Source organism: Microcaecilia unicolor, chromosome 9 (assembly GCF_901765095.1).
Source record: "Microcaecilia unicolor chromosome 9, aMicUni1.1, whole genome shotgun sequence".
In the NCBI taxonomy this organism is placed as follows: domain Eukaryota; kingdom Metazoa; phylum Chordata; class Amphibia; order Gymnophiona; family Siphonopidae; genus Microcaecilia; species Microcaecilia unicolor.
The window spans coordinates 38100165-38123631 of record NC_044039.1 but is presented as its reverse complement, the minus strand read 5'-3'; the positions used below and the strand labels follow the sequence as shown (position 1 = coordinate 38123631).

General features: G+C 42.8%; 1 protein-coding gene across 2 annotated transcripts in view; it reads left to right on the top strand.

Moving 5' to 3' along the window:
• DUSP16 (dual specificity phosphatase 16) overlaps positions 1-23467 on the top strand; it is a 198628-nt gene that overhangs the window by 26202 nt on the left and 148959 nt on the right. For both annotated transcript variants that reach the window (XM_030214783.1, XM_030214784.1), the window contains exon 2: positions 414-474. The gene's annotated coding sequence lies outside the window, so the exon portion shown is untranslated. The remainder of the gene's footprint in view (positions 1-413; positions 475-23467) is intronic.

The window sequence follows — 23467 nt, the reverse complement described above, 5'->3', positions numbered from 1 at the left end:
ACTTTTGTATTTACAATAGGATTCACACCTCACTTAGTCATAAGGAACAGGTTAACCAAGTCCTGAGTTTATCCTATTGCATGCATGGGCTTGTAGTTCTGATTATGTCATTGAATATCCCAGGAAAAATTAAAACTACAAGTCCATGCATGCAATAGGATAAACTCTGGACTGGATTAGCCTGTTTCTTATGACATGTCAGGTGGCAACCCTAAATAAAATAATTTACAGTGAATTACTTTTGTGCCTTTTAAAAATGAGAAGACAGCGTCACTTGGATCCTCTACTTTAAAACAAATATTGTAAACATTGTAACATCTAAACTTATTGAACTGTCTCATGTTTACTGGTTTGAACATTTTATGGCTTTTCATTGGATATCCTAACTGAATTTTATCTCATCTTCCTTATAGGTAGGATGCTCCTTTTTCAAAAGCAAGGATGACTAAAACAGCTACTTAATCTAAAATCTAGGTAAACCAAAATTCACCTTCAAATATTTTTGTATTTTGTTAATGTATGATTTAGATTTGCAGAAAAAAATAAATGGATATGTTAATTAGTAATATATGAGTTTTGTAAACTGAACTTGTTTTAAAATTGTCTGTTTATGTTGATACTAGCCGTTGAGCCCGTAAAAACGGGCTGGTATTGGGGTTTTCCTCCCCTCCCCCCCCGCGAGGTCGCCACCGCTCCCCCCCCCCTTGGAGTTGCAGCCGCCACCCCTCCACCTGACCCGGGCCCTCTCTTCGCTTCTGAACTTACACATCCATTTGCCGAATGCAGCAAGGCACATCAGCTGAGCTGCCGTGGGCCCTTCCTTCTCTGCCTGTGGCCCCGCCCTCCTGTGATGTAACGTCAGTGAGGGCGGGACACAGGCAGAGAAGGAAGAGGCAGCTCAGCTGATGTGTGTTGCTGCGTTCGGCGAATGGATGTGTAAGTTCAGAAGGGAAGAGAGGGCCCGGGCCGGGTGGAGGGGTGGCGGCGGCGACTCCGAGTGGGGGGGGGGGGCGGTAGCAACCTCGGTGGCGCAGTTTCCCTCTCTGTCCCGCCCCCCGTCATCGCGTATTGACGCGGGGGTGGGACAGAGAGGGAAGTCTCTACTGCGCATTTGCGAGTGAGTCAGTCACTCGCCGTTTATATGTTTGATGAGACACTATTGGGCTCATTTTCGAAAGAGGACTCCCATCTTTCGACATAAATCAGAAGATGGATGTCCTTCTCCCAGGGTCGTCCAAATCGGTATAATTGAAAGCCGATTTTGGACGTCCCCAACTGCTTTCCGTCGCAGGGATGTCCAAAGTTCAAGGGGGCATGTCGCAGGCGTAGTGAAGGCGGGACTTGGGCGTGCCTAACACTTGGACGTCCTTGACCCATAATTGAAAGAAACAAGGACGTCCCTGACAAACACTTGGACGACTTCACTTGGTCATGTTTTTCTTACGACCAAGGCACAAAAAGGTGCCCGAAATGACCAGATGACCACCGGAGAGAATCGGGGATGACCTCTCCTTACTCCCCCAGTGGTCACTAACCCCCTCCCACCCTCAAAAAAAAATATCTTTCAAAATATTTATTGCCAGCCTCAGATGTCATACTCAGGTCCATGACAGCAGTTTGCAGGTCCCTGGAGCAGTTTTAGTGGGTGCAGTGCACTTCAGGCAGGCGGACCCAGACCCATACCCCCCCCTACCTTTTACGTTTGTGGAGGGAAAGGGAAATGGGACTTCTTATACTGCCTTTCTGAGGTTTTGCAACTACATTCAAAGCGGTTTACATATATTCAGGTACTTATTTTGTACCAGGGGCAATGGAGGGTTAAGTGACTTGCCCAGAGTCACAAGGAGCTGCAGTGGGAATCAAACTCAGTTCCCCAGGATCAAAGTCCACTGCACTAACCCACATATAGGTGCCCCCCTTTACACGTAAGGGCTATGGTAGTGGTGTACAGTTGTAGGTAGTGGGTTTTTGGGGGGGGTTGGGGGCTCAGCACACAATGTAAGGGAGCTATGTACCTGGGAGCAATTTCTGAAGTCCACTACAGTGCCCCCTAGGGTGCCCGGTTGGTGTCCTGGCATCTCAGGGGGACCAGTGCACTACAAATGCTGGCTCCTCCCACGACCAAATGGCTTGCATTTGGTCATTTCTGAGATGGACGTCCTTGGTTTTGAAAATCGCTAAAAATCAGAAACGTCCATGTCTAGGGACGACCATCTCTAAGGACGACCAAATTTCAGGATTTGAACGTCCCTGACCGTATTAACGAAACGAAAGATGGACGTACATCTTGTTTCGAAAATACCCTGGATTGGGACGTTTTGTGAGGACGTCCAAATCGAAACGTGGACGTCCCTTTCAAAAATGCCCCTCCACGGGGCTCATTTTCAAAAGAGAAAAACATTGAAAAAGTGGCATAAATCTGCATTTGTACGGTTTTCTCACAAAAACGTCCAAATTGGTATTTTCAAAACCAATTTTTAGACATTTTTCTATGAAGTCCGTCAGAAGTGTGTTCAAATCACAAGGGGGTGTGTCAGGGGTGTGTTAAGGGTGGAATCTGGGCGTTTCTAACACTTGGATGTTTTTCAACCATAATGGAACAAAACAAAACCATTCAGGACTAAAACTAAGACGTTTTGAGCTAGACCTGTTTTTTATAATGAGTAAGGCACAAAAAGGTGCCCTAAATGATCAGTTGACCACTAGAGGGAATCAGAGATGACCCCCCTCCTACCCCCCCCCCCTAAAAAATTTTTTTTTGATTAAAAACTTTACTTACCAGTCTCTATGTCAGCCTCGGATATAATACGCAGGCCCATGGAGTAGTCTAGTGGTGAGTGCAGTGCACGGCAGACAGGTAGACCCAGACCCATACCTCCCCCTACCTGTTACTCTTGTGGTGGAAACTGTGCTCCCTTCAAAACTCACCAGAAACCCATTGTACCCACATATAGGTGCCTTCTTCACCCATAAGGGCTATTGCAGTGGTGTACAGTTGGGGGGTACTGGGTTTTGGGGGTCTTGGCAGACAAGATAAGGGAGCAACAATGAGATGTGTACCTGGGAGCATTGCAGTGCCCCCTTGGGTGCTCTGTTGCTCTCCTGGGATGTTTGTGTGGCCAGTCTACTAAGAATGCTGGCTCCTCCTACATCCCAATTGCGTTTTTCACTTGGACAGATTTTTTTTTCAAAAATGGACCAAAATGATAAACTCTCAGAGCACAAAAACATCTAGCACGTAGTCATTTTCGAAAAATAAAAAGATAAACCTTTTACTGTTTTGAAAATGGTTATATTACCCACGTCATGTCGAAAATGCCCCTCCACGCATACAGTGGTGGAAATAAGTATTTGATCCCTTGCTGATTTTGTAAGTTTGCCCACTGACAAAGACATGAGCAGCCCATAATTGAAGGGTAGGTTATTGGTAACAGTGAGAGATAGCACATCACAAATTAAATCCGGAAAATCACATTGTGGAAAGTATATGAATTTATTTGCATTCTGCAGAGGGAAATAAGTATTTGATCCCCCACCAACCAGTAAGAGATCTGGCCCCTACAGACCAGGTAGATGCTCCAAATCAACTCGTTACCTGCATGACAGACAGCTGTCGGCAATGGTCACCTGTATGAAAGACACCTGTCCACAGACTCAGTGAATCAGTCAGACTCTAACCTCTACAAAATGGCCAAGAGCAAGGAGCTGTCTAAGGATGTCAGGGACAAGATCATACACCTGCACAAGGCTGGAATGGGCTACAAAACCATCAGTAAGACGCTGGGCGAGAAGGAGACAACTGTTGGTGCCATAGTAAGAAAATGGAAGAAGTACAAAATGACTGTCAATCGACAAAGATCTGGGGCTCCACGCAAAATCTCACCTCGTGGGGTATCCTTGATCATGAGGAAGGTTAGAAATCAGCCTACAACTACAAGGGGGGAACTTGTCAATGATCTCAAGGCAGCTGGGACCACTGTCACCACGAAAACCATTGGTAACACATTACGACATAACGGATTGCAATCCTGCAGTGCCCGCAAGGTCCCCCTGCTCCGGAAGGCACATGTGACGGCCCGTCTGAAGTTTGCCAGTGAACACCTGGATGATGCCGAGAGTGATTGGGAGAAGGTGCTGTGGTCAGATGAGACAAAAATTGAGCTCTTTGGCATGAACTCAACTCGCCGTGTTTGGAGGAAGAGAAATGCTGCCTATGACCCAAAGAACACCGTCCCCACTGTCAAGCATGGAGGTGGAAATGTTATGTTTTGGGGGTGTTTCTCTGCTAAGGGCACACGACTACTTCACCGCATCAATGGAAGAATGGATGGGGCCATGTACCGTACAATTCTGAGTGACAACCTCCTTCCCTCCGCCAGGGCCTTAAAAATGGGTCGTGGCTGGGTCTTCCAGCACGACAATGACCCAAAACATACAGCCAAGGCAACAAAGGAGTGGCTCAGGAAGAAGCACATTAGGGTCATGGAGTGGCCTAGCCAGTCACCAGACCTTAATCCCATTGAAAACTTATGGAGGGAGCTGAAGCTGCGAGTTGCCAAGCGACAGCCCAGAACTCTTAATGATTTAGAGATGATCTGCAAAGAGGAGTGGACCAAAATTCCTCCTGACATGTGTGCAAACCTCATCATCAACTACAGAAGACGTCTGACCGCTGTGCTTGCCAACAAGGGTTTTGCCACCAAGTATTAGGTCTTGTTTGCCAGAGGGATTAAATACTTATTTCCCTCTGCAGAATGCAAATAAATTCATATACTTTCCACAATGTGATTTTCCGGATTTAATTTGTGATGTGCTATCTCTCACTGTTACCAATAACCTACCCTTCAATTATGGGCTGCTCATGTCTTTGTCAGTGGGCAAACTTACAAAATCAGCAAGGGATCAAATACTTATTTCCACCACTGTATAGGGGTAAAAAAATCCAGTAAACTTCAAAATATGTCAAAACGCTACAAAATGAAATAGTGGAATGACCCTAAAACATTTTTCTTTTAAATTTTATTAAGTGTACACCCTTAAAGACCAAATTAATATAGGGGAGGAAAAAGACCTCGGTGAGCCAAGCGCACTCAAGCCATAACTTTATGGTGCTGCTTCTGTTGGCCCCCATTGTAATCATTCATCTTTTAAGCAATTAGCATCAAAGTACTTGCATTTCATAAATTAAAACCTCCAGAAAATACAGCAAAGTTTCTCAGACAGCTATACTTCTCTGTTGAGCAAGAATAACTGTAGCAAAAAACAAACACACAGCACTTATTGTATTTTGATATTGACATTAATGTTTGAAAAAATATTGGGGGGAATTTTGAGATAACATTTAGTGTTTGAAACTGTTGGAGGGTTTTTTGGCCAATGATTACAATAGGAGGCAAAAGAAGTAGCAGTATAAATTATAAAGTTATGACTTGAGTGTGCTTGGGTTGCTGAGATCTTTTTCCTCCTCTATATTAATTTGGTCTTTAAGGGTGTATTTAATAAAAAAAAATTTTTTTAATTTGTAGGGTTATTCCACTATTTCTTTTTGTAATGATTTAGGATACAATGACATTTCACACACATGACTTATTTGTGCATGCAATGTGGATAATGTCATATGTCACATTGTCCTCATAGCGAAGTATTATTATTATTACTATTTTCTTTTTCTTTTTTTACAAAATTACCTCTTTTCTCACATGATGGTAGAAAGGCCATGGGGTTCATTTCTTTTATGTGAAATCCACTACAGTACCCCCTAGGCTGCCCCACTATACTCTGCTGGGATGTCTGTGTGGCCAGTCTACTAAGAATAATGGCCCTCAGACATCCCAGTGGCTGGTTTTTAGGCATTTTTCTCTTAGGCATTTTATTTTCCAAAATGGTCCTAAAAGAAAAACACACTGAGCACAAATAGTCCTAGGAAAAAGGTGATTTTTCAAACCAGAAAGAGACTTTCTGGTTGCAAAATGGCTGTGTTCACCACTCAGATTTTGAATGTTTCTAGCAAAATGTGCAAAATTGGACCTAGATGTTTTATTAGAAATGCTCTTCCACATGTCCTATTCAATTTGCTCATCCAAAACAAATACACAAATCTCTTGTGCTAGTTAATACTTTCAAATTCGGATACTGCCATTCTTGCTACCATCTCCACTGGGAAGCTCTTCCAAGCATCTAATACCCTTTCTGTGAAGAAATATTTATCTACATTACTCCTACCTCATTTTATCCCTGAAGCTTCAGTGCCGTGGGCCAGTGCCTTGCTGGCTCATTCCTTGAGCCATCACTGCTCTGCTCTATTTTTAGCAGCAATTTCATTAATTTATTTACAGTTGAGGAAAGAATAATTGGTGTGTAGTTCTCGGCTTCCTCCTGTACTGCTATGGGTTTACAGCCTGTCTCACTGACACAGACTACTCAATAATTACTGTGGATTCTTTTGGATTCGTATTAGGTAAATGAGACCTTTTATTAGAGGTGCCAAAATCTACAATGATTGTTTATATAGCTAATCATTGTATATATCTTAATCATTACATCACTGGTCTCTACATCTAAGTGATGCTAAGAGTTCTTAGACCAGGAAAAGAAGCAATAATACACTATACATATAATCATCACTGGTCCTTACATCATCCAGGCTCTTATCAGCTGGGGGGCCCAAGCACCATCCCCCTCTTCTCATACCAAATTAATTAGAGCTGTATCTTCTGTATTCAAACTTATTTTCACACAATCAAAGTTAAACAATCATTTGATGGCATCCCAGAGGGACCTGTTTCTGTAGGCAAGGGTTGGGGGTTCCTTCTTCTGGGAGATGGTGGACAGTATGATATATTTTCAGTTTTGGTTCCAGCCAAAACTGAGCAGTGAATTTTGGCTGCAGATTCAGTTGCTGTTGACCTCTAGGGTTCAGGACGGGAGCAATTCCCAGTTGCTCCTGCCCCTGCTGGTGATAGGTTCACAATGGCAGTGGTAAGCTTGGTGGTAGTTTCATGGTACTACCATTAGGGGTCGAGGTGCCATATAAGGGCAAAAGACTAATACCTTTATTACAGGGCAAATGGCTCTTTATATGATGGCTTGGCTTTTAGTGGTAAAACAGCAAGACTGCTGCTAGAGGACACTGGTGGCAGTTTGAACCCAGCACTGGCAGAGGCAGAAGCAAATGGGGGTCACTCCTGTCCAAGGCCTCCTAGCCCACGGAGAGGGGCTTTGGGAGGGCATGAAGGGGGAGAGGAGAGCATTGTTAAGTTTTGTCGAGCTCCTTTTAAGATGGCATCCGGAAGCATTGGACCATTTGTTAATGGTGCAGTGCTTTGTATCTCATTATTATGCAGCCTGGGGTGACTTATACTAACATGTATTTTCATGCATTTTTTTCATGTAACATGCTTTAAGGTACAAAAATTATGTGTTTATTCCCTTAACGCATATTCATTACCACCCCTTCCAAAATAAATATATTTTGCCACTCTGGGTGATCTTTTTGTCTTTTTTGTTGGTGATTTTGAAGACTGAAAATTTATTTTTAAAAATTAAGTAATTGAAAAAAATTTAAAACTATTTTTTTTCTTATGAATACAATGAAATATTTCTTTGGAGGTGTAGAGTTCCTGCAATTCTTCTGTGCATAGAAGGTACTGATTTTAAAACTTCACCTTCAGAGAGCATGGACTTCCCAGGCATTGTAGAGAGACTTGGCTGACAGGTGGCAAAATATGTTTAAAAAAAAAATTCTTTGTTAAATATACTTCCACAGACTATCGTTCATTATGACATGAGGGACTCATTGACTATATATGACTGAGCTGCAACTGCTCCTGAACAGGCTGCCTTTTCTCTCTGTTTATAAATACCAAACACTATAATTTTAAAATGGCAGCAACAAGATTAATTGCATTACAAATGCTAAGCCACCAAAATAACCTAACACTCCAGCTTGAGACATGGGATTTTATTTAAAGCACTAAAGGTGATGGTCCATAAATAGTTTGCTGTCTCTGTCCCCAGAAAAACGACTGTTGCAGTAAGACCACAGGAGGTAGCTTTGTGAAGAATAACTACTGTAGATGCCAGAGGTGTTCCATGAGACAATGTGCACAACATGAGATAACAGCATTATACTAATGTGATCCCACCATGGCAAATTGTGAACTGCATACTGTTCAGGCAGAAGCAAAACCTTAAAAATGAATAATATTACAAGTGTGTGTATGTGTATATATTAGGGTTGCACTTCGATTAAAAATTTTAATCACATGATTAATCACATACCTTCAAATTCTCTAAATGGCATCCAAAGATGCGCCCAGAAATATTTGTACACCTACACTTGGTGCACACAAGTTAATTAGATAACAAGCCAATCAGCACTGATAATTAACCCCTAACAAGCAATTATCAGCACTAATTGGACTTTATGCACCTATCCCCTATGTGTATTCTAGAAAGTAATGTGCTAGTTTTCCAAGGCGCAGAACTACGAAAGGCGCAAAGAGGGGCATTTTGAACGGAGACGCCCATCTCTAAGGGCGCCCATCTCTGAGGATGTCCCTGTGAAGGGACGGGGCATCCCGTATTATCGAAACAAGATGGGCGTCCATCTTTCATTTCGATAATACTGTCGGGATGCCCAAATCTGTACATTTAGGTCGACCTAAGAGATGGTCGACCTAAATGTTGAGATGGTTGACCTTAGAGATGGACAACCTTGGTTTTCGCTGATAATGGAAACCGAAGGCAGCCATCTCAGAAACGACCAAATGCAAGCCCTTTGGTCGTGGGAGGAGCCAGCATTCGTAGTGCACTGGTCCCCCTCACATGCCAGGACACCAACCGGGCACCCTAGGGGGCACTGCAGTGGACTTCAGAAATTGCTCCCAGGTACATAGCTCCCTTACCTTTGGTGCTGAGCCCCTAAACCCCCCCCCAACCCACTCCCCACAACTGTACACCACTACCGTAGCCCTTACGGGTGAAGGGGGGCACCTAGATATGTGGGTACAGTGGGTTTCTGGTGGGTTTTGGAGGGCTCACATTTACCATCACAAGTGTAACAGGTAGGGGGGATGGGCCTGGGTCCACCTGCCTGAAGTGCACTGCATCCACTAAAAACTGCTTCAGGGACCTGCGTACTGCTGTGATGGAGCTGGGTATGACATTTGAGGCTGGCATAGAGGCTGGAAAAATGTTTAACTTTTTTGGGGGGGGGGGGAGGGGGTTGGTGACCACTGGGGGAGTAAGGGGAGGTCATACTCCATTCCCTCAGGTGGTCATCTGGTCAGTTCGGGCACCTTTTCGACGTTTGGTCTTGAAAAAAATTGGACCAAGTAAAGTTGGCCAAATGCTCGTCAGGGGCACCCTTCTTTTTTTCATTATCGGCCGAGGACGCCTATCTCTTAACCATGCCCCCGTCCCACCTTCAGTACACTGCCGACACCCCCACGTGAACTTTGGTTGTCCCCGCGACGGAAAGCAGTTGAGGACGCCCAAAAATCGGCTTTCGATTATGCCGATTTGGGTGACCCTGAGAGAAGGACGCCCATCTCCCGATTTGTTTCAGAAGATGGGCATCCTTCTCTTTCGATTATGCCGCTGATAATAAGAGAGTGTATCCAAAACGTATATGAATTGTTACAGAATCATGCCTATGACAGAAACTAGCCGCAGATATGTAGGCCTGCTATGAGCAGGCCTAACTGCTGGCACATACATTGTTCAGTGCTTAAGCACGATTCTGTACAATGCACTTTTCAGTGTGGTTTTCCTCAAACTTTCAATGCTGGTTAGATGAACCTCAAATGTATTGAAGACCTCAGATGTGCTGGAGGGTTTAGGATGCTGCTCAAAATTTTGGTGATTGGGCTATGGTATCAACAGCTGTTTTAATCTGTATTGTACCTCATATCACTTATTAGGGGGCTTTGTGCTTGGCCCTAGATCTGAGATGTCTACGCTATGCATTGTTATATATTCCTCACTGGAACATTAAAGAGCATGTGTAGACCAGTGGCCTTGTAGTAACAGCTTAGGCCTGAGGGTTAGGGGATCAGGGTTTGATTGCCACCTAATCTACAGCTGCGCTTACTCCCCCACCCCTGTGCTACTGTTTTGGGACTGACAACCAGACCTTGCAGACAGATGTGATTGGGGAAGAGCTGGTTAAGGTTGAATATTGGGAATGGGCTACATGACTGACTGGTCTTCAGAAGGGTGCTGTAGGTTCTTTGCCAAAGTGACTTCATGCAAACTCTCTTTTGCCACATTGAAGGACATCTTATAGTCTTGTGTTACAATTGTTGGTTGGTCTCTCAGACTTCCTTGAAATCTCATTGTTGGAATCTGCCCGTCCCCCAGAGATATCTGCACTTTTTCGTTCAGAGATGTACATGTTCTCCTCCTAAGGCATCAGTACAGCCTCAGAACAACTGAGGTGACCAAGTGGTGAAAACAGTTGGCCTGATGTTCATGGGTGGTGGGTTCAATTCCCACCTGATTTACAGCTGCTCGGCTCCCCCACCCCTGTGCTGCTGCTTTGGGACTGACAACCAGACCTTGTGAACAGTTGTGATTGGGGAAGAGGTAGATAGCCCAGGCCTTGCGGTCCCTGCTAGCTTGGGTCCAACCTAGGCTCATAAACAGCATCCAAGGGGGAAACCAAAACTCTCTTTCCAGTACTTAACTTTATTCACCGATACCCCACATTCAGCACCAGTTTTATGTAACTTGGGCTCAGTTCCATCCTCTGACCCAAGTCACAGGGAAAATTTACACACAGTTTCTTTCACTTGATGCTCTAGTCACACGCAACTCAGTTCACCACTCAATCACAGTCAATCATCCACAAGCTTGGGAAGTGGGTCAGTGGTCCAGAATAGAGATCGGGGGGGGGGGGGGAGGGGGATTGGGAGTACAACAGGCTGTCCTTTCTGTAGGTCCGGGGACACCTGCTATCGCCCTTTTTCCAAAGATCACACTGCACTCCAGTTGTTTTGTGACATGCAAAACAACTTTACTGGAACTCCACTCTCCAAATGGTTCCACTTTATACATATTTACATAGACTCTTGTCCTTCCCCATCCTTTCGTGACAGGAATAAATGCAAGGCTGTTTCCACTCCTCCCAGTATCAACAAAAAACTTCTGGAGGCACACACCCGCAGTGTATCTCTTGGGGCTACACTCAGGCCTCCCCTGTCCCGCTTTCAGGCTGGACTCCCCTTGTCCACCTGTAGCTCAGATTCCTTCTGCCATTAGCAGCCACTGAAAACCCCATGCAAATGTATTGCAGTGAGCTCATTAGTCTAATGAGTATTCAAGGGGATGCACAGCTCCAGAGCAGCCATAATTTATGAGCAAATTTTACTTTTGCTCTTGAGCTGTTGGAGGGGAGAAAAGCCTTTTTCTCCCTCAGCTGAGCCCCCACCGACCAATATATATATATTGTTTTTAAATTTCCCTGCTGGTCCAATGGACCCTTCCCCCCCAAATCCTTAAAAAAAACCAGTGAACCGGCCTTCTCTCCCCACCTGTGTGCACCCTCCGGTCCTGACCCCCCACCCCCACCCCTCGGTACCTTAAAAAAATGTTGGGCAGAAGGGCAGGAGCAACAGCTGTGCCTCCTGATGCTTCCCAAACTCTCTCTCCCCTCCCCTGCACCTTAAAAAAATAATTTGGTCAGGAGCAACAGCTCCTGCCTCAGTGCTGGTGCTTTCAAAATGGCAGCGCCGAGGCCTTGCCCAGTATATTCTGGGATGTACTGGGTGGGGCTAAGCACCATATAGGGAAAACAAAACTCCTTATATGGTGTTTGGTCCCTCCAGTGTATTCCACTGTTGCTTCTGCCCATCCTATTTTTAAGGTGCAGGAGAGGAGGGAGGTCACTAGACCACCAGGGTCAGTTGCTGGGTTGGGGGGGGGGGGTGTATGCGGTCTACTGGGCCACCAGGGAAATTTGTCAGGGGGAGTTGGGAGGAGCGGAGGTGTTGGGGAGTCTCAGGTCTACCAGACTACCAGGGAATTTTGTTGGGGGTAGGGGGTTGTGAGGCAGGAGGTTTCTGGCGGGGGGGGGGGGGGGTGCGGTCCACTGGACCATTTGGAAATTTTGTCGGGGGGGGGGGGTCAGGAGGAGGGGGGGGTGTTAGGGAATCTCAGGTCCACAGGAAATTTTATCGGGGGGGGGGGGGGGAGTCAGGAGGTGTTAGGGTTTGTGCGGTCCACTGGACCACCGGGGAATTTTGTCAGGGGGGATCGGGAGGAGCAGAGGGGGATGCTGGGGAGTTTCGGGTCCACCGGACTACCAGAGAATTTTGTCAGCAGAGGGGGTCCGGTGCCCGGTGCATCGGACTTGTAAACAGTGAGCGATGCACAAATGGGATCTGTGCAGCTCATTTGCATTAGATCCCCTTTGTGCATTGCTGTTTGCGATTTGCTAAGTTTTACCAAGGCAGTCATATTTTATGGCTGCCTTTGTGCATTGAGCCCTCAGTGGATTGGATTTATTTTCTTTATAAGGTTTTAACCTGAAGGTCACTGTCTAATATTTAGACTATTAGCATTGGCCACTATTATATGAAAGTTGTTCGTGTGATAGTGATTAACTCATATTAAATAAGTAGTCATTAAGATTTAAAAAAAGTTGTAGGTGATAACCTTTTTATTGGATTATTCTAATCCATATGTGATTACCTTTTTTTAAGAGTTTGTTTCCCTATCAATTACATTGTTTTGGGTGTACCAAGATGGCAGCAGCTGCATTGGGGAGAATGAAAACCTCCTTTGGTGGATCGCCTTCAGTTTTGTGTCGTCATGCCATCTCCTGTTCTTCAAACCTCCTTGGATATAGATAAATAAGCCTGCCTCCCACCCCCCCCCCCCCCCATGATAGAGGTATATAAAATAATGAGTGGAGTGGAACAGGTGGATGTGAGTGAATAGTCTGTTCACGCTTTCCAAAAATACTAGGACTAGGGGGCATGCGATGAAACTACAGTGTAGTAAATTTAAAACAAATCGGAGAAAAGTTTTCTTCACCCAACGTATAATTAAACTCTGGAATTCGTTGCCGGAGAAAGTGGTGAAGGCGGTTAGCTTAGCAGAGTTTAAAAAGGGGTTGGACGGTTTCCTAAAAGACAAGTCCATAGACCGCTACTAAATGGACTTGGGAAAAATCCACAATTCCAGGAATAACATGTATAGAATGTTTGTACGTTGGGAAGCTTGCCAAGTGCCCTTGGCCTGGATTGGCCGCTGTCGTGGACAGGATGCTGGGCTCGATGGACTCTTGGTCTTTTCCCAGTATGGCATTACTTATGTACTTATATGTACTTATGTTTAATTTCAACATACCATTTGAAATTTGAAAAGATGATTTTAAGTCAAAATATATACATAAAAGGAAAATAGTTTGGTATACTTCTTAAACTAAAGATTGATCTATTACTCATCTTTAGTCCAACAATTGGAGGCATCGTACATACATAAGGAAATAATAACTTAGGATAGATTAATAATATCTAACCTTAAGAAAAAAAAGACGGCCGAGAAGAACTACCAGGTCTTACACAATTACGGAATCGAAGTTGTTACTGTCCTTGGACTTATCACAGGTAGTTCAGCTAGTTTAGCTTCCAAAAAAGAGTTCAACTGTCTAACCTTAAAAAATACATATTTAACAGAGTTGAGTTTTAAAACACATTTGCAGGGAAAGTTTAGCCAGAATAAACCCCCCAATTGCAAAGCTTTCGGTCTCAATTTAAGAAACTCTTGTCTTTTCTTCTGTGTTGTACTCAAGATATCTGGGTAAACTCTTATTTTGCAGTCCAGGAAAAGTTGTTCTTTATGAAGAAAATATTGTTTAAGTACCCAGTCTCTATCAGGTTCTAAAATGAAAACCACCTTGAGTGTAGCAGTAGTCAATCCAATTTTATCATCTTACAATATTTGAGTTAAATTCATATCTAAATTCTGTACGTTCTATGTTAGTTGATCAAATCTCTCTCCTTTTTCTTGCTGTTTTTTATAAAAAGGTTGTATATAGTATATTTTTGATATAGGAGGATATGATTCTTCAGGGATTTTTAATATCTCATTTAGATATTTTTTTAAAGGTTATCAAGGGTGAGATTGAGACCTGCTTGGGAAAATTTGTCAATCTAAGGGTATTAGAGCGTTGAAAGTTTTCAAGAATTTGAATTTTGTTTTGCGGGAAAATATTTTCTTTTATAAGATTAACTTGAACTTGAATTAATTTCAACCTCTTTACCCATATTTAATAGTTTTTTGTCCAATGTGGTTATTTTTTCTGAGTCAGAGTTATAGTGCTGGTTGAGGAATTTAAACTTCTGTGCAAAGGAAAGTTCCAATTCAACCAAAGCTTCCCTTATGCTTTCTAAAGTTATTGTTAGAGGTTTTTTTTAGGCAAAAAGGACTTACTTGATAAGTCCGAATTTGGTAAGGAAGCCTCTACTGGCTGTCTCCGACGTGATTCAAGATTTTCCTCAATGATTTTTCCTCCATCTCCTTCACCTGTGGTTTCTTGCCTCAGGTCGGCACCCGTGCCTGGAGACCCTGTTGAGTCTTCCTCCGGGGCTTCCTGGTCCTCGAGGTCGCCGCCAGCATAGGAGGTAGAGCTCTCTGCTCGGGGCTAAAGGATGTCTCATGCTCTAGCTGGAGGGCTGGCCGACCTCTCCCCAAACTCTCCAGCAGCGAGGAAGCTCCCGAAAATCCACCCGGCGTCAAGAAGCGATCCATTGCTCCAGCAGCAGGTAGGACAGGCGTCGCGGGGCTGGCGTGTTGTCTTCCCCTCCTTTTAGGCATTTGTATTCAGGAATTTGTATTTCTCAATAAGGAGCAGCACTTAGAACGAGAGATTCTTTTGATGCGTCTTACTCGGTCACCATCTTGAATCGCCTCCCCTGAGTCTTGTTGTTTAAAGTCCATTTCATTGACCATTAGGCTGCCCCTCTGCTCTGCAGGGACGTCTGCATGGCCATTTTTGTATAAATGACACCAGACAGATATTTTTGTGCCTTGTTTTTGATGTTCATATTTTGGATGTTTCATTTTGGAAAATGGCTGTTCATTTTGGACATTTTCAGCACAAGAACATCCTTCTCATGTATTTTCAAACAGGAAATCCCAATGTTTTTCCTGTTCAAAAATGGCTATGAGATGGATGTTATGAGCAGGATGCCCCAATTCTGACTTGGTTGTCCTTTTGAAAATGCCCTTCCACAAGAATAAAAAGTTGCTTGACCCATCTTGCTGTTTAAACTATTTGACATTTACAATATCTCAGATGTTGGTAGAGGAATTTTAAATGTTTTAGCCAAAAGTTGGGCACTCTGTGGGGCTAGGGCTTTTCTCAACTTCATTCCCTTCTCATTGTTGGGTAGCCAATCTACTTTCTTTATTGTGTTCTCCCGAAATTCTTTGTTTCAACTCTAGTTGGTGTTGCTTAAAGCTGTTTGAGTTGTGTGGGGTGGCTTTTTCTTTCCTTTCACAGTAACAGAACACCTCAAAAAAAAAAGAAAACTTACATTTTAATACATTTACGTGCAAGCTCTTCCACTGATTTTGAGTTATAACCAACTGTGCATGAAATGAGACATCTAGGAAGGGCTAAATCAGAGAAGAACAGGGCAAGTTGCAAATATGAAGACAGGACAAAAACATTAGGGGACATTGTGTCACTCATATAAGCTAGTTCCAATATACTGTTTTATTTATTTTAGCTAAAATTGGGAGCTCTGATATGACTTAAATTCAGACATTTTGTTGATAAATATGCTGGATTATTACCAATTGGGATTTAGATGGGGGCATTGGACAGAAACATTGTTAGTGACTTTGTGTGATGATCTTATGCTGAAGGCCTCTTGCCTTTTGCCATGGCCTACTTTATTATTCTGCATCTTTCAACACAATTAATCACGACCTGTTGCTGCAGTGTCTGGAAGAAGCTGGGTTTCGAGGTTTTGCTTTTTTTATGGTTTGGTTATTTTTTTGAATAGAGTAGGGGTGAAGGTATTTTGGAGTTAGCTGATACAGTGGTGGAAATAAGTATTTGATCCCTTGCTGATTTTGTAAGTTTGCCCACTGACAAAGACATGAGCAGCCCATAATTGAAGGGTAGGTTATTGGTAACAGTGAGAGATAGCACACCACAAATTAAATCCGGAAAATCACATTGTGGAAAGTATATGAATTTATTTGCATTCTGCAGAGGGAAATAAGTATTTGATCCCCCACAACCAGTAAGAGATCTGGCCCCTACAGACCAGGTAGATGCTCCAAATCAACTCGTTACCTGCATGACAGACAGCTGTCGGCAATGGTCACCTGTATGAAAGACACCTGTCCACAGACTCAGTGAATCAGTCAGACTCTAACCTCTACAAAATGGCCAAGAGCAAGGAGCTGTCTAAGGATGTCAGGGACAAGATCATACACCTGCACAAGGCTGGAATGGGCTACAAAACCATCAGTAAGACGCTGGGCGAGAAGGAGACAACTGTTGGTGCCATAGTAAGAAAATGGAAGAAGTACAAAATGACTGTCAATCGACAAAGATCTGGGGCTCCACGCAAAATCTCACCTCGTGGGGTATCCTTGATCATGAGGAAGGTTAGAAATCAGCCTACAACTACAAGGGGGGAACTTGTCAATGATCTCAAGGCAGCTGGGACCACTGTCACCACGAAAACCATTGGTAACACATTACGACATAACGGATTGCAATCCTGCAGTGCCCGCAAGGTCCCCCTGCTCCGGAAGGCACATGTGACGGCCCGTCTGAAGTTTGCCAGTGAACACCTGGATGATGCCGAGAGTGATTGGGAGAAGGTGCTGTGGTCAGATGAGACAAAAATTGAGCTCTTTGGCATGAACTCAACTCGCCGTGTTTGGAGGAAGAGAAATGCTGCCTATGACCCAAAGAACACCGTCCCCACTGTCAAGCATGGAGGTGGAAATGTTATGTTTTGGGGGTGTTTCTCTGCTAAGGGCACAGGACTACTTCACCGCATCAATGGGAGAATGGATGGGGCCATGTACCGTACAATTCTGAGTGACAACCTCCTTCCCTCCGCCAGGGCCTTAAAAATGGGTCGTGGCTGGGTCTTCCAGCACGACAATGACCCAAAACATACAGCCAAGGCAACAAAGGAGTGGCTCAGGAAGAAGCACATTAGGGTCATGGAGTGGCCTAGCCAGTCACCAGACCTTAATCCCATTGAAAACTTATGGAGGGAGCTGAAGCTGCGAGTTGCCAAGCGACAGCCCAGAACTCTTAATGATTTAGAGATGATCTGCAAAGAGGAGTGGACCAAAATTCCTCCTGACATGTGTGCAAACCTCATCATCAACTACAGAAGACGTCTGACCGCTGTGCTTGCCAACAAGGGTTTTGCCACCAAGTATTAGGTCTTGTTTGCCAGAGGGATTAAATACTTATTTCCCTCTGCAGAATGCAAATAAATTCATATACTTTCCACAATGTGATTTTCCGGATTTAATTTGTGATGTGCTATCTCTCACTGTTACCAATAACCTACCCTTCAATTATGGGTTGCTCATGTCTTTGTCAGTGGGCAAACTTACAAAATCAGCAAGGGATCAAATACTTATTTCCACCACTGTATATATTTTTTTCAATTGTAGTTCAAGATAAATTGCAGTTAGTGTCCCCAGAGGGCTTACAGTTCGTTCAAGGGTAAAACTCAAAAAGTGAAACTGGAGTCTTCTAGAACACAGCCTAAGTTTATTATTGGGAGTGGGTGCTATTTTATCACTTTTTTACTATTATTTCAGTTGTTGTATAAATCCTTTGAGGTGCTTATTAGCTGTGCATCTCTGGTAGCTTCTTCTGATTCCACTTCTTTATCAGCTATTTCTTTTAAAAAGTCTAAATGAGATTAGACCTCAATTCTGATAAAACGGAAGCTTTGTATTTCCCATCTGACTTTTAACCACATTTAGGGCCAGATTCTGTAAGTGGCATCTAAAATCTACATGCGTCTTATTTAAATGCCTAGTGCTATTCTATATAATGTGCCTAAAGTTAGGCACAGTGTATAGAATAGGATCAGGAACATACCTACATTTAGGCGTGGCCATTTATGCCACTGACAACCTGGTGCAAATACCCGTGCCTAAATGTAGACACAATTCCCTGAATTCTATAACATGCATAAATTTGAGTAATGCCCATGACACACCCAAACTCCTCCCATGACTGCGCCCCATTTTCAGCTACGCATATTAGAATGTACGCGTGCCTCTTTTTAGAATATGACTAAAAAGAAGCGCGCATAAATTCCAGTTATCAATGAGTGATAATTGGTTATTGGCCAATTTAATGCATACTACTTGCCACGCCTTATATAGAATCCGGGGGTTAGTGCTAAATCCTCTGATTTTAAACATTTGTATTGAAGGTGTTCTTTCAGTGATGAAATCTGAGTGAAATTTACTGGTTTTAATTTTTTTCCATCACACTTGATATTTGTTGCCTAATGAATCTATTTATGAATTATTATGCAAGTGAAGCTTGCATTTATGCTGCATTATTTATTTATTTTATATCATTTATACCCTACATTTTCCCACCACTGGCAGGCTCAATGTGGCTTACAACATTTAGGAAACATACAGTAAAGTACAAAAAAGTGAAAGGGATATGGATGGCGTAAAGTTACAGGGGCAAGATAAAGTAATTGAGTTCACAAAATCTTGATAGGATTTGTAGTCCAGGAATCACGGATGCAGGACTGGATCTTTAGGGTAAGCTTGCCCAAATAAGTAGGTCTTGAGAGACTTCCTGAAAGTCAGATGATCCTGAACTATCTTTACTGATTTAGGCAATGCATTCCACAAATGAGTGCTGATGTAGGAAAAGGTGGAAGCGTATGTGGTTTTATACTTGAGACCAGAGCATGCAGGGTAATGGAGGTTTAAGTATGAACGAGAAGATCTCAGTGAATTCCTTGGTGGTAAGTTGACAAGGGCATCCATATAAGCTGGAGCTTCTCTGTAGAGGATCTTATGGACTAGGGTGCAAATTTTAAAAGTTATTCACTCCTGTACAGGAAGCCAGTGTAATTTCTCACGAAGTAGTCTGGAACTTTTGAACTTCGACGCACCGAAGATGAGTCAAGCCGCTGTGTTCTGGGCAGTTTGTAGTTTTTTGAGAAGTAGGTCTCTGCACCCTGCGTATATGCCATTACAGTAATCGATTCGGTTTAAGACTAGTGATTGGACTAAATTACAAAATACTTCTCTGGGGAAATAAGGCTTTAATCATTTTAAGTTTCCCGAGAGAGAAGAAAATTTTCTTGGTGGTTGAGTTGGTATGATCCATTGGTGTGGACTACTTCAACACACTTAATATGTGGGGTTACCAGCTGAACTTTAGTTCAGAATGCTATGGCTTTTTTATTGACCAGATATTCTCTTACCAGACCATATTATCTTGTTAGGAAAGCCCTTTATCGGTTGCCAGTAGAGTGTTATGCCGAGTTTAACTTATCTGTTTATATTTTATGCCAATGAAGTGATATGGGCCCAAAGTATTTGTGGAATTGTCTATTGTTACATTCCTACCTGATTCTTGTGATGCACGCAAGATGTGTGTTAGCTGAAGGTAACGCCTACATAAGTACATAAGTAGTGCCATACTGGGAAAGACCAAAGGTCCATCTAGCCCAGCATCCTGTCACCGACAGTGGCCAATCCAGGTCAAGGGCACCTGGCACGCTCCCCAAACGTAAAAACATTCCAGACAAGTTATACCTAAAAATGAGGAATTTTTCCAGTCCATTTAATAGCGGTCTATGGACTTGTCCTTTAGGAATCTATCTAACCCCTTTTTAAACTCCGTCAAGCTAACCGCCCGTACCACGTTCTCCGGCAATGAATTCCAGAGTCTAATTACACGTTGGGTGAAGAAAAATTTTCTCCGATTCGTTTTAAATTTACCACACTGTAGCTTCAACTCATGCCCTCTAGTCCTAGTATTTTTGGATAGCGTGAACAGTCGCTTCACATCCACCCGATCCATTCCACTCATTATTTTATACACTTCTATCATATCTCCCCTCAGCCGTCTCTTCTCCAAGCTGAAAAGCCCTAGCCTTCTCAGCCTCTCTTCATAGGAAAGTCGTCCCATCCCCACTATCATTTTCGTCGCCCTTCGCTCTACCTTTTCCAATTCTACTATATCTTTTTTGAGATACGGAGACCAGTACTGAACACAATACTCCAGGTGCGGTCGCACCATGGAGCGATACAACGGCATTATAACATCCGCACACCTGGACTCCATACCCTTCTTAATAACACCCAACATTCTATTCGCTTTCCTAGCCGCAGCAGCACACTGAGCAGAAGGTTTCAGCGTATCATCGACGACGGCACCCAGATCCCTTTCTTGATCCGTAACTCCTAACGCGGAACCTTGCAAGACGTAGCTATAATTCGGGTTCCTCTTACCCACATGCATCACTTTGCACTTGTCAACATTGAACTTCATCTGCCACTTGCACGCCCATTCTCCCAGTCTCGCAAGGTCCTCCTGTAATCGTTCACATTCCTCCTGCGACTTGACGACCCTGAATAATTTTGTGTCATCTGCGAATTTAATTACCTCACTAGTTATTCCCATCTCTAGGTCATTTATAAATACATTAAAAAGCAACGGACCCAGCACAGACCCCTGCGGGACCCCACTAACTACCCTCCTCCACTGAGAATACTGGCCACGCAATCCTACTCTCTGCTTCCTATCTTTCAACCAGTTCTTAATCCATAATAATACCCTACCTCCGATTCCATGACTCTGCAATTTCTTCAGGAGTCTTTCGTGCGGCACTTTGCCTGTGAAAGAGTTTTCCCTCTCCTATGCATGAAGAGGATTTTTCTCCTATTTCTCCCTTGCTGTGGAATCAATTGCCTTGAGAGATACAGGAAATTCATGAGTTGTTGAATCTTTCAACAAGTTTGAAAATTTGACTTCTTGAAACAGGCTTATGCATTGTAATCTGTGATATGAGTTGAATGGATTATTTTATGGGCTTTCTAAGTGTTATTGTAATTGTAGAAGTTGAGACATTAGGTATTTTATGAGACTATGACATGTATTTTATGTGACTGCTAGCATTGATTTTGTTGTACCATATGTACAACATTTTTTGGAATATTGTCAGTTGTTAATGTACAGTTGATGCAGCAGGCTTTACTGTGTGACGACATGTACACCTTCTCAAGTATCAGAGGTGCGCAGTTTGCTTTTTGGAGAGACTTCTTGAATGAAAACATGAGTTTCTGCTTCCAAATAGATGCCTTGGGAGAACATTTTAATTGAAAAAACAGAATTTCATATTGGCTTTGAATCAGAATTTGGGCAATTTGGATGACTTTATCACTTGTCTCAGATTCCTGACAGGACAAGTTAAAATGAATGTGTTTTTATTATTGAGGTTTGAACTCTGGACAAGGAGCACAAGAATGTGGCTCTTGCATGCTGCCTTTTCAGTAAGTATCTGGTTTAAATAAAAGTATAGCAAAGAGTTAGTGATTTTGGATTTATTCTAGTTTAGCTTGTGCTTCCAGCACCAAGTACAAAATATTGTAACCTATTTGTATAAAATTAATTCATAATCTTGGTTTTTAAACCTTTGTTTAAAAAATAATTTTTCTACTTGTCGATTTGACTTGGTGAAATTTCACTTAAATTATAAATATCAATCCTTGTGTATTATTGGGTAGTTAAATGGTGAGATATCTCAAAAAGGTGCCTTTTTACAACTGGCAAGATCTAATTTCCAAATCATTGCTAATGTCTTCAAAGATTATATGTATGTAAAACTATTTTTTTTAAACAGAAATCAGCTATTGGTTAATCTGTGTCTTTCTTGGGATATAAGGGAGTGATCTGGAGTTTCTCAAGAGAATGAAGCACAGTAATACAGATATAAGTAAGTGCATCATTGCTCACAGGAGGGGGGCCCTTTTAGGAAAGAGCTGCTGCGTAGCAACCCGGAACTACTGCTGGCCCAACGCAGCCACAGGTGGGAGTTCCACCTCAAGTGTGCGCCATTTCCGGCATGCTGGAAATTTTTTTTGTTGTTTTTACTGCGTCGCTAACCCGGTTGTAATCAGGCAGCACTTCACACTGCCTGGTTACCATTTTATGTTTAGGGGCTTTTTACCTGCTGCGGTAAAAAGGGCCCTGGCGCATGGAAAAAAACTGCCGCTACTGCAGAGCCCTTTTTACTGCAGCTTGGTAAAAGGACCCTAGAATTCTTTCCAGCCCCCTTGCTTTTGTGTCTGTGTTTTGTATTGCTGTTGTCTCTGACCTGGGGAAAAAAAACTCAAAAATCAGGAAGAAACCCCCACATACATGTGCAGAAGAGCAGAGGTGGCTGAGAGAAAGGTGAACAACCTGGAGATATCGCCAAGGTTCTTTATTATGAATTGACCCAACGTGGTTGGGTTTCAACTTAAAATACCTGCATCAGGGTTCACACAAATTTAATGAATAAAATACAGATATTTCAGCACCCTGTTTGTTATCCCCTTTCAGTTCAGGAAAAAAGGCTTCCTTGGATCTGGTCACAAAAATGTGGCCTATGTCTGTATCTGTGTGGTCTCTGACCTGGAACAGAGTCAGGAAAGGTGATTTTTATTAGGATTTATTAACTGCCTTTTATGAAGAGATTTTCCCAAGGGAGTGTACAGCAAGTATAAAACTTACAATTGTTTAACAGCATAACAATTGTATTTATGCTTATATTTGGTCATTTTGCTATCAATGAGGCAAGATTGGAGATGGCAAATTGAATCCTAGTGGTAGAAGTAACATGTTTTGGTATCAGAAATATAAAACATTTAACAGCATATAACAGAATTATGATAAATGTTAGCATAATACAAATGATATCATAATGGCATGGAAGAACCTATTAATAAAATAAATATATGATGCTCAAAATATCAGTACAGTACAAATGGATTAGGCATATATTTGAACATTTGAATAACATAGCATCATAGCTACCACTGTTTGTAAAATACAGCAAAGCATCGTATTAGCTAGCAAAGGGGGCAAGTGCAGTTGAGATATATAGATAGGACAAGCCAGGAAATACAAAGTAATTGGGATAAATAGATGGGTGGCTAACTTGAAGGCAGATTATATGTACAGTTGAATAAGACATGAGGAACTGGCCTAAGTTGTAGGGTATGCTGCAAGTAAGTCCAGGTGCAGAGTGAGAGGATAGTCATTTGCTAAATATATATTAAAGGTTTGGGGTAGGAACTAGGCTTTGATTCCTGAAGTAGAGATAGTCTTGAGTTCACCATAGCCCTTTTAGGAGTGAGTTCCACAGTGTGGAGTCTACTCCTAAGAAAGCTTTCTGGCGGATATTACATGTGCAGTTTCTCTTGATGACAGGGGTGTAGC